The following is a 15,729-nucleotide window of genomic DNA, read 5'->3' as shown; positions in this document are numbered from 1 at the left end:
GGGCGTGGCGCCTTCTAGTTGGGATTTCTGTGGTGGTTTTTCTTCCAAGAGCTCTTTCTTCAATCTTGACACGCGATGATTTTTGAACTTCGCGTAGCTTCATCCTAAGGAAGGGGATATGTCGCGTGTCAGCGATTGTGCTGTCATCCTTGCATGCCTCCCATACTGAGCTCGCCCATCGTTAGGTGTTTTCTTCACGTTTTTGTCCCCTCTTTGTCTTACTTCTTGCGCGCTCGCGCACAGCTTCCTTGATGCGTCATTTTACTCTTTTCCTTCTTTGACGTCATGGGTAGTCGTCATCAAGTAACAGACGGTGCTGGACCGTGGCCATGACAGTCAGAGTTTTTCATTTTTGTATCGACCGATCTGCCACAAGCCGTTTTGGGTGAGTAGAGACCCATTCTGTCGGGTTCCACACCATTCTAGTCTGTAAGGGCCTTTGGGTGGCGGTGGAAGTGCAAGTGAGAGAATCTTTTTATGTTCAAGCCATATTCAGATGTTTGCATGCAAGATGTGTACTTTGCTAGGTTAACGTTCGTGATTGCCGGTCGCGATGCTTGTAGCGCGTACTCGTTTCCCGTTGTATGGATTTGTGTAAGATCAACATTAGATTTTTGACGAATCTTAGGATTAGTCCGATGGTCGGATATATGTATCGGTGTGAAAATATTGTTTTAGAAATTGAGCAGTTTCGGGACACGCCTGTTGATTGTAAGAATTGTTTTATCTACAGGCTTATTTTTCGTTCTTCTTCACTCTTCCACCTGTTGTTGTTTTTCGCTCTTCCTTCGTGTCACCGTGTCTTCACATCCTTTGTTCGCATTGCTGTCCGACATCGTGTCGAGCGTCCATCCTGCACCATCATCATCATCTCGTTGGCGAGTGAACTCGCGACCCTGCTGCACCAGTGTGCGGAAAGGCTTTCGACTGAACACCTAGAGCAGAAATCTTCGAGCAGAAGCTCACGAGGCCAGTGGCCGGCCAACATCATCGCATCTGGACGAGAAGACAGAGGGGTGGGGGTACGTCGTTAGAGCGGCAAGCAAGGCCAGAGGGCGGGCTGCGTCTGTGGACATCTTCAACGGACTTCTAAACTGTCACCCCGCAGTTGCATGCGGGTGATGTATTGTGTATACGGTGACTGAGACTCGCCTGTGCACAGGGCAGCTGATTTGTCTTATTTAATTTATCTATTTTTTGTTGTTGGATTGTTCGCGCTGATCTATATTTGTTCATGTGAGAGTGTGGAATGTTTGATTTTTGATTCCTATCAGTATTATTTTTTGTGGCTATTAAATTAGTTTTGTTTGTTACGTGAATTTTATCTTTGTCATTTCTGTGTATGGTCTGCGCTCAGTTGAAGTTCGACTGGATTCGTCGCGGTCACGCGACATATATATTGCTGCGACTATGAACGCATTTTGGCGGAGACTTAACGACTGTGGTTAATAGATACAAGTAGATGTAGTTTGCTTCATTTCATTCAGAAATCAGTGGTGTAATAAGATATAAAAAATGAGTTTTGTGAGAGAGAGAGAGGAGGAGGTAGGGTAATCGTGAACATTAAAGAGCGCCTTCTCTCACTCGAAATTGAAGTTGGGACGAAAGAAGAACAGAAAGCAAGAAAGAAATGATAAGCAGACAAAAAGAAAGACAAAAGAAATTAATGAAACAAAAAGAGAAGGAAGTAGATTGTAACTAGAACAGTTTTAGGATGTAAATAGGATCCTGTCAACAACAAAAACAAGAAGTTTCAATACAAGCAACGGAGAGCACTGTTGGTTGAGCTGCATATATCGGTTTATCTATAAACAAGTACATAGTTACATCAGTTTATCTGTGCTTGCATGTCTCCACCACCTTTGTCGTACCGTCTGCGGCTTCCGTCCTCCCGTCCTCCCATCCCCTCCAGCGTCACGTGCCCTTGCCGGTGACCCGAGTGCCTCCCTGGCCAGAGGCTGACCCACTTAGAGGGCCGGCCAGCCACGCAATGTTGCCACAAGCTCTGGCCAGCCTTGACCAGCATCAGCACCAGCCGCGCGGCCGGCCGGCCAACTGGACGGACTGATGGCCGCCTTCAGTCCGCTCACCCGCCGCCATCGAGCATCTCGGTCGCTTTTGACGCCGCGGTTTTTCGTGCACTTTGACCTTTATGTGCGGTCTCCCCGTCACACAAGCTCAACGTGGCAAAAGACACGATGCCACACTATGCACACTATTCTCTGTAAACAACATGCGACTTTGTAACGAGGTACATAAATAAATGGGAATAAACCTCTCCTCCATTTCTTCCGAAAATAAAAGTCTGCTGATCCTACAGCAAGAAAAGCGCCGCAATGACCAGCCATCTCTGCCATAATAACACACACCAAATCAAATCTGGAGAGAGAAGACAAACATACTTTATAAAAAATGCCAATTAGGTGTATAGCTACCTAGCTCCATCAGCAGCCACTCAGGTGCAGAGCCACGCTCGGGGTGTGCCGCCTCTGGCCACGGTGTCGTGCTGGGGATGGAGAGTTTCTCCAGGGTAGCTACCCAATATGCTCACTCTCCATCCCCCTCCGCTGTCTCTGTCTCTCTATCTGTCGCTCTGCCAGACTTGTCCCTAATTATGTCGCGGTGCCAACACTTGCAGGCCCCAAGCTCTGGCAAAGATGGTGGTGGGTGTGCAGCAAGTCGTTTTGATTGGTCCAGCGACAAGGATGCTGCGCGATCATTGGCTGAACAGTGCTCTCCAAAACCTGGCATCGTTATATAGGTGAGTAGGTTTTTTTTTTAACCCTGTCGTCAATCGATAGACCGATGTGTCTCCAGGTTTGTTTTTTTCAAACCAGCTAGCCACCTTTGTGTGTGTGTGTGTGTCCGCGTGCGTGGGTGTGCGTCTGTGTGTGTGTGTTCGTGAATATACACACAGGTTAGGCATAACGGCTTCATAAGAGCAACAATTTCAATTGTTACTTATAAGTAGCAGAAGAATGTGTATGTTTTGATGTTAAATGACGATTATTTTCCACGAAAACTACTACCTCACCCCTGCCCTCACCCCACTCCACCACAACGCCCTCTGCCGGTGATGAACAGATACAAAAGACTAATGAAGAGCCAGCATTGCCATCTTCTGCCCTCTCTTCAGTTTCATGCTAAGGTGTGTGTTTCATTAATGACTGGTCGCTACAATCCTGGGAGCACTCGCACATCTCGTTAACGGTCATCGCTGTCGTCAGGTCTGTTGCCAGGCTGACGATGGCGGGAGTAGGGGAGGAAAGGGTGTAGCGAGGTGTGGTGGAGGTTGGAGTGTTCATCGAAGCTTAGGGTAAAAATATTAGGGGTGTCTTATCCTCCATGTGGACATCACTCACCCCACCACCCACCCACTTATAGGTCCATCGCCCACCCCACCGACTTCCCCGTCCACCCTTATGAGGACTGCTTCTGAGAAATGTAGACAGCAACCAGTTCTGTTTCTATTTTCCTTTCTTTTGTTCCTACTGTGCCACAAACATGACAAAATTCTTTAACAAGTGAAAGCGAAGAAGTATAAGCTCTTCAAAGTGTTAAATAATTCATCTCGCACTTTCTCTTGGTCAGCATCAACCTTTGAAACACGCACCGCGACATTTTTGGAAACGGAGATTGTTTAGTATGTCAATAAACATTGCAATACTTAGACTTCAGATAGCTTTGCATTAGGTGGCTTCTAGATACACTTTAAAATGCAAAATAACATAATAACAAAATATTGTGTGGAATGCAGAAACACACGTGGTCGTTGTGGAGTGCACAAATGGTCCTGGGATAGATTGCTGGCAGTTTGTGTCTCCTTCCAGAAAAGATATCCCAATGGCTGGACTCGTATTATTTATAAAACATACGATATATATATATTGCAATGACCAATCAAATCCGTGTGGGCCCAGACCTGATCCCCCCTGTCCTAGTCCCCCAGAACACTGACTGCCAGCAACTCTTGCGTGGGGTGGTGCCAGACAGCTAATTGGTCTCGAGAGTGAAAGCTACCCTCACTCTAATGAAGTCGCGAGACAAGGTCCGAGCTGTCCCTCCTAGCCCACGGCTATCTTGAAATAGAACGGATGATTAAAAATTTGTCCGTCAATAATGTATCCCTGACTGGCCCCCATGTCCCCCTCCTCATCTTTCTCGTGTGTGTGTATTAATTCCTTCTTCCTGACATTATGTTCTTTAATACAAGGTAGTCACTATTTATTCATCAATGAATAACGCTGGTTGCATGTTCGACATCATCGAAGGTAGAAGAACATGCGATATAAAAAAAATGTGTTTACCAGGCAGACGATGAGGAAGAAATGAGACAAGGATACAGAGAAAAGTTTCGAAAGCAAAACAACAACAAAAAACAAAAACAAAACAAACACACACAACCCCGAGTATTGCCCAGTATAAAATACTTAGTCCTAAAATAATTAACAGCTTCTGTGAGCTGAGACAAACATTTAGACAGACACAAAACATTTGTCAAACCGACAATGCGATGTTGGAATATATAATATATACATGTATAGTCAAATTGAGCAATGAGAAAATACAATTAGTCTGGAGGATCTGTCACTTCGATAAAGTCTGAAAAGTATGATTGTTCGCTCCAAATACTCGCTCAGCACAACAACTTTGTTGTACTAACAAACAGTTATTTACACAATCTGGTGGTATTTGACATCGACTTTTTTTGGAGGGAGAGAGAGAAGGAAGACTTGAAGAGAAATATGAGATGTTGCATGAAGTGAGTGTGCAAGATGTGTATCGCTTGACGACTTATTCAAAACGATTGACGTCAAAATACCCTCACATATATACACCACTGACGTCAAAATACCCTCACATATATACACCACTGACGTCAAAATACCCTCACATATATGTATGTACGACAACACCACTGACGTCAAAATACCCTCACATATATACACCACGGCTCACGTCAAATTACGAATTCCATCTACCCGAGAACACCAATCGCCTGACGTACACTTACATCCGTACCCCTGACTCTACCCCAGTTGTGCAGCGTTGCCGCCATACCCTGATTATACCCTGACAGACACCTCATTCACGACGACATGCGAAAGGGTGGATAGAAGACAGAAGAAATGACAGGTTAGAGTTAACTGTTACAGTTCAGGCACGCGCCACCCGACTGTTTACTCCCCTACCCGTGACTCCACTCCAGTGCTCAGTGGCGGCGACAAACAACAGGAAACGAAGGTCGGCGTCAGTTCCGGTCAATTAGCAGCGAAGGGAGGAGAGCCTGTGAGGGTCACACCTGATGGGGTGTCGCTTGTAACACACGCTAACACACGCATGGATGAATTCATAACCGCACGCGCACACACACGCACACAGCAAGTGCACACCAACTTACCGTGCTCGAAGTTCATTGTTGTCTTCAGGTCGGAGGACGGCAAATAAAATGTCGCCAGCTGTGACGACTGACTTCTCGCCTCGCACACACCAACGTACAGATCCAGTGTCGACAGAAGTGAGAGGGAACACACACACACACACACACAGAGCTGTTCACACGCCGTAGCAAGCACGTGTGGGCGACAGCATGCGCTTACTCCTCGACACGCCGTGAGCAAGTGAGCGCGTGAGTACAGGGAGCGAGCAGGTCTAGGAGTTCACAAGGGTCACCATGCGAGGCTCGGCCCTTGCGTGGCGGGTGGAGGGTGGAGATGGAACGCGGGGTTGGGCAGGAGAAGTTCTAGGGACATCTTCCGCTAGGTGAGTGTGTGCGTGCGTGTTAGAGAGAGAGAAAGACAATGCTCTCATGTCTGTATGCTATTTTTGCCTAAAGTCCTACCCATGAGACATTGACTAAATTCAGTGTCCACTTCCCGGGTTGGGGGGTCTGGGAGGGGGTGGAATTTTCTCGTTGGTATTATCACGAACTTGTATTACTGGACTGCAGGCAGACGATTTTTTCTAGTTAATTACTAAAACGAGGCATTCTTATTCAAAGCTTCCGGTTTAGTCACATTCTTTGTAACGACTCGCCGAGACTAACAGCGGAGAACTTCGTAAGAGTCTAAGCGTTGGTCTTGGCAGACAGACAGCAGTCCACCTATACAAACAAGTCCATGGAATAATTTAGCAGTTAAAATAAAAGGATTTAAATTCCAACGTTCGCATGTCCGCAGCAGTGTAAGCTTGGGTGGTCACAATGACCAGCGTGACCAGCAGCTCGGCCTCCACAGATTTCCGCAAAGGTCCGCCAGTGACCGCACTGACCGCTTGACCTGCAGAGGGCAGGGAGCGCGGCAAGCGGCGGGTGGCGACAAGAGGGCGGCAAAGTCAGCCTCCAGCGGCGAACAAAGGGTCCTCCCTGTTGGTGCCTCTCATGTCGAGAATCCCCATGTCCCCTCCCGTGACGTCATCAAAAGCTGACCATCGCAACGCCTACGACAAGGTTGTACAGTAAAATCTCCCTACTATGCCACCTACCGGCACCGAGCGAGAGTGACATAGTAGTGACAGTGGCATAGTGACAGTGACATAGTAGTGACAGTGGTACAATAACGAGGGTTCGTACAAACGCCTTTATTTGTTCAAGTTACGTCAGTCCAAAGCTCGATCTCAAGAATCGTCGGCAGTCGCATGTTCTTTGGGCGGATCTCGTACGTCTCGTTGTCTAGTCGATGGCGCGCTTGCATCCGCTCACCTGCATCCTGTCGCTAGTCGACCCCCTCCCACTCTCCCTCTGTTACGTGGCTGTCACCCGGCCAGCGATCTACCCCCCATCGCCAGCCTCACCCTCCCTGTGTGTGTTTGCTATGTTCCCCTCTAACTGCCATGTCCCACACTATAATATACAGTATATATTATATAATAATCGAGCACCGTACGAAATTTCACAACTTGTGTCTTTTAACAATCACACATTAGTGGCATAGTAGCGAGAGTAATAGTGGCATAGTAATTTATTTTGCATTGAATTTTGTCGGGACCGAGCAACAGTGGTAAAATACCGAGATAGGCATAGTAGTGAGGTTTGACTGTACATACAATAGTGGCCACTGAAGTCAACTGACTCGGCATTCAACAGAAAACGCGACAAATACGGCGGACAACCTCATGATGATGATGATGAGGAGGAGGAGGAGGATAGTTTGTCCCCAAAAGTTTGTGTTATGGTGTGAGCGCCCCACACGCAGCAGCACACATGAGTCTCGATTATCCGCAGGGTATGACTGTCGAAGAGATGGTCGAAGCGAACGCCTGAAAGTCTTCTTCATCGCACACATCTTCTCCACACGAAGTGACCACGTCCAGCAAATGTTGTTGTTGTTGTTGTTGTTGTTGTTGTTGTTGTTGTTGTTGTTGTTGTTGTTCGGTCGTCCCTCTGTGATTCTCGAAATTCGTGTCGGCCAGCGTGAGAAAGGTTTATTGTAGAAGCCGCGAGATGTCAATGGCTTCTCTGCTTCAGGCCGATGAACTTGCAAGCATCTGCACCTGGCCGACAACTCTTGCTTCCCTTTGTACCCACACACTTGCCTCCACCCCGACAAGCCTCCCTCCCGTCACTCCAGTATCAGTCTAGTGTGCGTGTCCCTCCTCGCGTCCACTCTTGTCACTGGCCTCCAGGGCTGGCAGACTGTGCAGCAGTCATCTGCTACAGCCACATGTGTCCCACCAGTCCTGTCCTGCTGTGAACTTGTCTTTTCTCGCCGACACTTGCCTCCTGGCCAACCAAAAAAATAAAAAAGTTGCCACGCGACCTCACAGATGAGGATGAGGATGATGACGATGTGTTGGGGTGGAGGTGCACGGGGGAGGATTTGTTGTGGTGGGAGAGGGAGAGACGGGGTTGGGGAACAAATGACGCCGATCGTAGCAAGACGGGTGTGAGGGAAAGTGTGGGTGGGGGATTGGGGAAGGGGAAGATGACCAGTGCGCATGTGCACGTCTCGTCTCTCAGTCACGTCCGGTCAAGTTCGCGCATCAAGCCGGCTCTCTACTCCACGAGACAAAGGAGCACAGACTCGGGTCACTGACTTGGTATTGTTCTGATTTTTATATCTCCACAGATGTTGACAGTGTGATATTTATCAAATATCAATAAGGATGTAAGTTCTTTCTCTCCTTTCTTTCAGCTGACATCGTCTCCTACAGTTTATTTGTGAAATTGCAGAAAAAAATGCCATTTTGTCCGACACAAAGCCACTTGAAACCATCGGCTTCTGCTTGAATGAACCATCCAGCAAATACCCAGTTGGATGCTATTACATGTTAACACGGTCACGTGGTGCGGTCACGTGAACATGCTCGTGCCAGTGTGTCTGATAACTGCAAGAGTCAGACGATACATTGTCGGAGATGTTCGTGAAATATTTCAAAAGCCAGTTGCAAAATCTTTTCAAAAGTCCGCTTGGGTACAGCAGGAGAAATTTTCTTTGAATCAGCTGGCTAGTCTGACATGAGCTCATTGTTTAATATCTACACAGGACATATACTCAACAGCGAAAATACCTCTTAATACCTAGGAGATACCTTTGTCCAAAGAATCTCTGGCACCACTCAAACGTCCATCTGTCAGCAAAATGTCAGAGGTCAAACCATTCTCTACAACAAGAGTCTCGAACAAAATTCCGTTCCTTATGCTAAATGTCTCCGCTCCTGCCTCTAAAAGTCACAAAGCAAGGAAATCTTGTTTCCTGAATTCCACCATGTCCACACCTTCTTCTTCAAAAACAGAATGGTCTCTTCAGGGGCTTCTAGTCGAAATTGGAGACGATCTACTTCGCTTCTTCGAGTGATAGCGAATATACAATAAATAAATAAATAAATAAATAAATGAAGACCATGACACAAGAGGACGAGACCGATGGTGCTGGAGCAGAATAATAAAAATGTTCATCTCTCTGCCCCTAAATTCCAGCTTCTGTTTTCGTTCAGTGTTGCTCATCTAATGGATCCATCTGTCACCCTGTCACACACTCGGGTGTTCGCCGTCCGCGGAGGAGGAGTACAGACCACTGATTGCTGCAAAGGGACACTTTCTCGCCATTTTCGGCCGTCAAAACACAATTTGCTCTCATTTTTTCTTGGCCGGCCAGCTGACCTCCAGCGTCGCCGTCTGACCGACTGACACCTTCCATCCTTTCTGTGTCGACACAGATCGATATCCGCCAAGGGAAGTAAGTCGAGTACCCTCACCCCTACCCCACCCCACCCCAACCACCTCCGTGGTTTCCAGATGTTCCATTTTTAATTTTCGAGATGGCAACGAATATTTTTACTGAATTACGCTTTTCACTATTCCACTTTATGATCAGTCCCGGTCTGTATGGGGTGGGAGTTATTTGCGGTGACATTTGTTTGAGTGACAACGGTGTGGTTGTGAAATGGCGGATACCATCACCATGGATTCCATTCCGAAGCAGGGGAGGCAAAACACCTTTAATAAACCTTCCCAAAAATAGTAATGATGATTTGTTTTAAAAATGTGAAGTAGTCAATAGTCCCAGCACTTACAGAAAATACTTGCTTTTAATTACATTTTAATTACAAGTCACACTCCTCCACCTGTACTGCAAGGAATCCCGATTTTTCCCAACTTCATCTTCTCTGAAGTAGCTGGATCGTTTTCTTCGTCAACAAGTGTTTCAGGCTGATAAAACTGCTGATTTTTAAAAAAATCCAAGAAGAAGGAGACACTACTTAGTGCAGACGAAAGGTGCGACCGGAAGCTGTGGGTGGGTAGGGCTTCTCATCCTACTTTTACGATTGGTAATGCTGGAAAAACCGGAAGATGAGGGGGTGGCAACCAGCATCCTTTTGCATGTGGGGGACTTTTGTACGCACTTGGAGGTGGACTGAGGGGTATGGTGTCTGACTGTCGTGCTCTCGTGTTTGCGCGTGCGTTTGACGTCTGTTGGCACTCATGCGCGAGGTGGCCTGCGGCACATACCCGACCCTCGGGCTTCCTCCCACAACCCACTTCTTGTCTTACTATTCGTGTTTATTTAATACTGAACCCAACTCACGACTCGTCATCTCCCCTTGTGATGGACTTCAATGAACGTGTGTGTATGTGTGCGTGCGTGTGTGTGTGCGTGCGTATGTGTGTGTGCGTGTGTGAGATGTGGCTGACGTCACCGCAGTAAAAATCTTCACGGGCCTGACTCGTCTCTGCAGCTGTAGTACAACACCGCCATCACCACTATCGTCATCGACCTCCTCCTCCTCTCCTTCCTCTACCGCCTCTCCTTTTCCTCCTCCTCCTCATCATCATGATCATCGTCGTCGTCGTCGTCATCAACTTCAAGAGTGTGTTGCAGTTTGTATTCGCTGCTTGTTTCAGCTCCATGAATGCTACTTTAAAGAAAAGACACATCGTCGTCGCCTGGAAAGTAAAACCAGAGGTCATCGCCTTATCATCATCACTATGTACCACTTGGCATTATCTTTCTTCTGCGGCTGACTACAGAAAAATCACAAAAATGGAGAAGAACCGAAAACGACCGTTACAAACCGCTCACTGGAGATAAAGTAAGTCTGTGACGATGACACCTGCAACTGGGTTGAGAAGGACACACGTGTGTGAGTGTGACCGATATCATTGCGACAACCACCTGAAAGCACTACCCAGGGTACATACACCACAGTGAACAGCGGTGCTAGTTTCTCATCAAAGGATTTCGGTTTAGTCTTCAGAGCTTTACCATGACATGGTTTCGCTTACATCCCCATCTAGAAATCGTTCCTGGGTAACATCTACCCGGCCCTCCCACTACGGTACTACCTCCGACTACTGCTAGTTTGGACAGGTAAAACACTAGATAAATATAATAAACACACCACCTTACGCTCATGTAGGCGCATGAACGTGCATACCTTGTAAACAGTTTGTCTGTGTGTGTGAAAGACAGAATCTGTGAGGGTGGGAGGGCACGAGGGTGAGTTCGTCTTTCAATCCACGCGCTCCACAGAACAACACGAGAAGCAAACTTAACACATCCACTCAAACTTCACGCTGACATCCTCTTCCCCACCCCAACCTCTCATTCCTCAAGTACTCGTAAAACAGAGTTAATTAATCAGCATCGCACGAAACTTCTTTATTTACTACCTGCATGCTTGTTTGTTATTTTGTTTGCTTGTTTGTTTGTTCGCCGTCATCAGCCACCACAGCGGAAGGGGAAGCTGCCGGTACTTTGCTCCCTCTCTCTCATTGGAAAGGAGCCGGCGTCCCGGAGCAGGAGGAGGACATGGCGGCGTCACCCGACCCACTTTGCGTTGCGTGCTGCACCGCCGACAGCAGTTGCATCTATTGGCCCCGTGCCGCGGCCTCACGTGATTGGTCGTGACGAGGGTTGCGGACGACGTAACGGCACGGATCACAAACCCTCCCCCTGGTGCGACGCTCGCCACTATATCAACCCATTGACAGTGGAGGCGGGGCTTTATTTGGGGATTTTTTTTTTTTCAAAAGCGGCGGCCACGTTGAATATGCAGGCAGACGCAGCTCCCAGGTTGTGTATTCTTGCGCCAGTTTGGCGCGAACGGGTCTCCTGCGCTCATTCATGCCGACACTGACACTGAACTCTCGCCTTCTTTCTTCCCTCTTTCTCTCTCTCTCTGCTTTTCTTTTCTGACCTGATGGGAAGTAGGGATGGGGTAGGGGGGTGTGAATGCGAGATGGAACAGCTGCACACGGCCCATAATCGCCCGTATTACGTCAACTGACTGCATTTACTTGGCAGACGAGGTTTTTTCTCCTCCTCCCCTCCTTCATCTCCACCTCCACCCCACACTCGCCACCACCACCCAGCGACCTACCCCTCCTGTTGCTGCCTGTCCTTTGTCTGAAGTGCATGTAGCAGCTTCTGTACCTCCACTTCCTCCACCCCATCCTACCCCGCTCCCTAGTCCCCCTGAGGATGCGACCACATGCACGCATGCATGAATAACAAAGAGTAGGCAAGCTACTCCCCCTACCCAACCCCCACTCCCCTACACATCCAGACTCTTCTTCCAGCTCCTCCATCCAAAAACTCAGCCACTCTTCCTTCTTTTTTTCCCCTTCGGAAAGCGATCTCGACAAGTCCTGACACTCGTGATTTGTGGGTTATGTTTCCAGAAGTCTGTGTGTGTGCCCGCGCGCGTGACATCCGTGAGATTGTAAAAGTAGGTTAGTTGGCTACTAGTCACGTCACACACTTCCTGGACATGCGCAGTTCCGGTTTGTCCTGGATGTACCCACTGACCGTGAGAAGAGAGCGTGGTACAAGGATACGCTTTCCTTCTTTCTTTTAATGTTCAGGATACATTTCTGCTTTTTTGTTTGTTTGTTGTTTGTTTTATCAGCCTCGTTTGTCTTCATCCTAGTTTGTTCTTTCTCTCTACTCCTTCCTTTTAGCTTCTCCTTTTTTTCTTCTCATTCACTCGTTATTTCGTCTCCGCCAGCGACTTGGACACGTCCAGGCGCATTTGATCAGCTGGTCAAAGGGAGTCAAGACAATAGAGTTGTCAGATAAACCTGTAAACATACTAAAGTTGTCAGATAAACCTGTAAACATACTAAAGTTGTCAGATAAACCTGTAAACATACTAAAGTTGTCAGATAAACCTGTAAACATACTAAAGTTGTCAGATAAACCTGTAAACATACTAAAGTTGTCAGATAAACCTGTAAACATACTAAAGTTGTCAGATAAACCTGTAAACATAATAAAGTTGTCAGATAAACCTGTAAACATACTAAAGTTGTCAGATAAACCTGTAAACATAATAAAGTTGTGAGATAAACCAATTAACATTAGGCAAGATGATCAGTCACAACAATCGTCTACAGCAAGGTTTGTTTGTGTGGTCGACAAAGATGTTGAGCAACACGTGGAACAAGACATGAAACTTCTACTGAAATATGTCAGCGGTAACTGGAACGACTATAATCAGTCGACGAGACAATACCTACAAATATAATGACAAATAACCAACTTTATTAATCCCAATGAGCAGTTATAACTTGGGAAGCATGCACAGTTACGAGAAACAAAAACAACTGCTAGCTACAAGGCAAGGACATGGCGAGTGGTGCATCATGGCAAAAACACAAACCCACAATGACACTGACATCATAAAAGTTCACTTATAACATCATACCTCCACACCCTATCATGACCAACAATTTATGTAAGGTTTTAACACCTGAACTGAATATGCTACAAACGATTTCAAGCGTCTATTACTGTTGCATACATCATACACACACACATACATCATACATACATACACACATACATACACACATACACACACATACATAATACATACATAAAGAATGAGAATGTCTGAATGAAACAAAACAAATTCTCCTGATTGCGAATGTTCTAGTATAAACAAATTGCTGGTAACATTTTTTGTGTTTGAAAGTTTGCTGATTCCCAAAAGAAGCGCAACCCGTTGCTAAACACCAGGTGCACAATACTTCTGAAACTGTTTCTATGATGGACGGACAAACTACAGAAGCATTATACAAACGAAAAAGGAATGAACTTCAGTACAGAAGGACAGCGATGGATGTCAAACGATGGTCGGTCTTGTGCCCATAACTTACAAACGAAAAATAAAAACAACCGGATGTAGTTGACAGGAGACAGCGATAAACTGACTCCCAGGCGACTCCGCCATCTTTGCTCCCTCTTGTTCTAGAACTGACGACAGTGACCGATGTCAAGTACTGAGGAATGATAACTGGCCAGAAGAAAGCCTGTCCAAGTGCTGGATGGAACTCACAGGACAATGACCAGCCTGACGACTATTCACGGACCTCAACTCCATAGTAACCATCCCTTCCCGTCTAGCCCCGCGCGCACACGGTGAGGAGTGGGCTGGAGTGTTTTCATTACGTCAAAGGTTGGACTGTGTGCAGCCGCCTGTGGCTAAAGTGCAAAAGAGTTGTACACACCACTGCAGCACAATATCCTGTCAACAATCCCATGTTCAAGTCTGATAACCGCATTTTACCTGACAACTTCCGTGTCAGCCGCTCGCACGATGGCTGTGGGAAGGTCAGGGACGTGAGGTCAGATGACGTAGATAGGTCACGTGGGGCAGTGTTTATCATGAGCGTGGCCTTTGCCGGTGAGGGTACACATGGCTAGGGGGAGGGATGCCTCGGGGGTGGGAGTGAGATAGCTATCGAACCGGAAGCCATGTGACCCGGGAAGTTGTGTTGATTGTAGAGTTGTGTCCCGTTGTTCTAAGCTTCAAAAAATCTTGACGGGAGGTAGATACCCGCCGCTAGTTCATACCTGTAGCCGGGTATTCAATGGAAGGTCAGGTGGGGCAGGTGTTTATTACCTCGCAAACCGCAGGTTATATACAATAGAAATCACTAGTCATTCTCTACATAGAACTGGGGACACAAGGCAAGATGTCGATGGCTGCTTTTTAATACTCGGGTGCATGTTGGTGATACACGTGTTGCTGTGTTGTATCACGTGTGATATACTCATCGATGAACGGCAATCATCATATAGACTGTGTCAAGGGAGATAGCTTTGTTATCTGCTAATGTCCCACCCCTCACTCTCTTGATGTAACTTTGCTGTAAAGCCTGTTGAATACCAACCTGCACAGAAGGTCTCCATCAGACGTGTACGGCTGTCACCGCAGTCACGTGGACAGAGCTTTGTAAAACAAGCAGCAAAGTAACGAAACTTCAAAATCAAATAGAAATTTTAAAAAATTATTTAAAATAGCGACACTTTAGACGCCTCCTTGTAAACGTCAATTAACTCGCAAAGCTTCGTGGAATGTCGGGGACAGGCTCCTACCCGTGGCGACTGCGCAGTCCACCCGGCGACTGTCGGAAGTGACGTGACCTTGGGGTGGTGTCGCCGGCGGGTATCGCTGTGGTAACCGAATCGTTACACCGTCAGCAGTGGCAAGAATTTGCAAACTCGCATTCCAGTCCAGGTTTACGCAGATGTGACTGCAGAGGGCGTGCTGCTCACAACCGCTCGGCCGCGTGCTGCAGGAATCTGGGGCACCGACTTATTTTTACCGCCCCGCGCCTCCGAATAAAAGAGATACGCGCAGGGCGCTTCCTCTCCCCCCCTTTCCCCGCGGTTACCAACTGTGTCAAGTGTGTCAACTGTGTGGCGCTGCTCTACCCGACTTAGCTGATTCCACCCCACCACCACTCCACCCCACCCGGACCGCCCACACCACAGTGCACTTGGAATGCTGACCTGGATACACCTCGTCTTTATGTTGCCTTGTTTTATGTGTTTATTTTTGTTGCAGATGAACAGAAGTATTGGCTGGGAGGGATAGTGTACGCATGCCTGTGTGTGTGTGTCATGTACCCGTTCTCACTAATACTCGCACGTTATTTGTGATGACGTGTTGAGAACATGTACAGGAATCACTGTTTACATTTCTATGGATTCCCTCCCCACTCTCTCTCCATAACTCAGTTTTGCGTGTGCACCATTCACTCACACATGACAGGGTCGGGAATCTACTTACTCGGCTAAAAGGGGAGGGAACTCTAAACGTAGGTTAGATTACCAGCGGATGTGTGACGTTTCACCATGGCGCTGATGTCATCGGGTTTCCGTCCTCATCGCTCTTGCTTTTCCTGGTAAACATGAGAACATTTTCTGATGCTGAAGTTTATTTGATGTCAGTCCTTCAATATCAGCGAATGTCTACATGCCTTTGATGCGCTCGTCTTGG

Source organism: Pomacea canaliculata, linkage group LG6, assembly GCF_003073045.1.
Source record: "Pomacea canaliculata isolate SZHN2017 linkage group LG6, ASM307304v1, whole genome shotgun sequence".
NCBI classification, from domain to species: domain Eukaryota; kingdom Metazoa; phylum Mollusca; class Gastropoda; order Architaenioglossa; family Ampullariidae; genus Pomacea; species Pomacea canaliculata.
The sequence above is the reverse complement of the archived record's forward strand: the minus strand, read 5'-3'. Positions refer to the sequence as shown.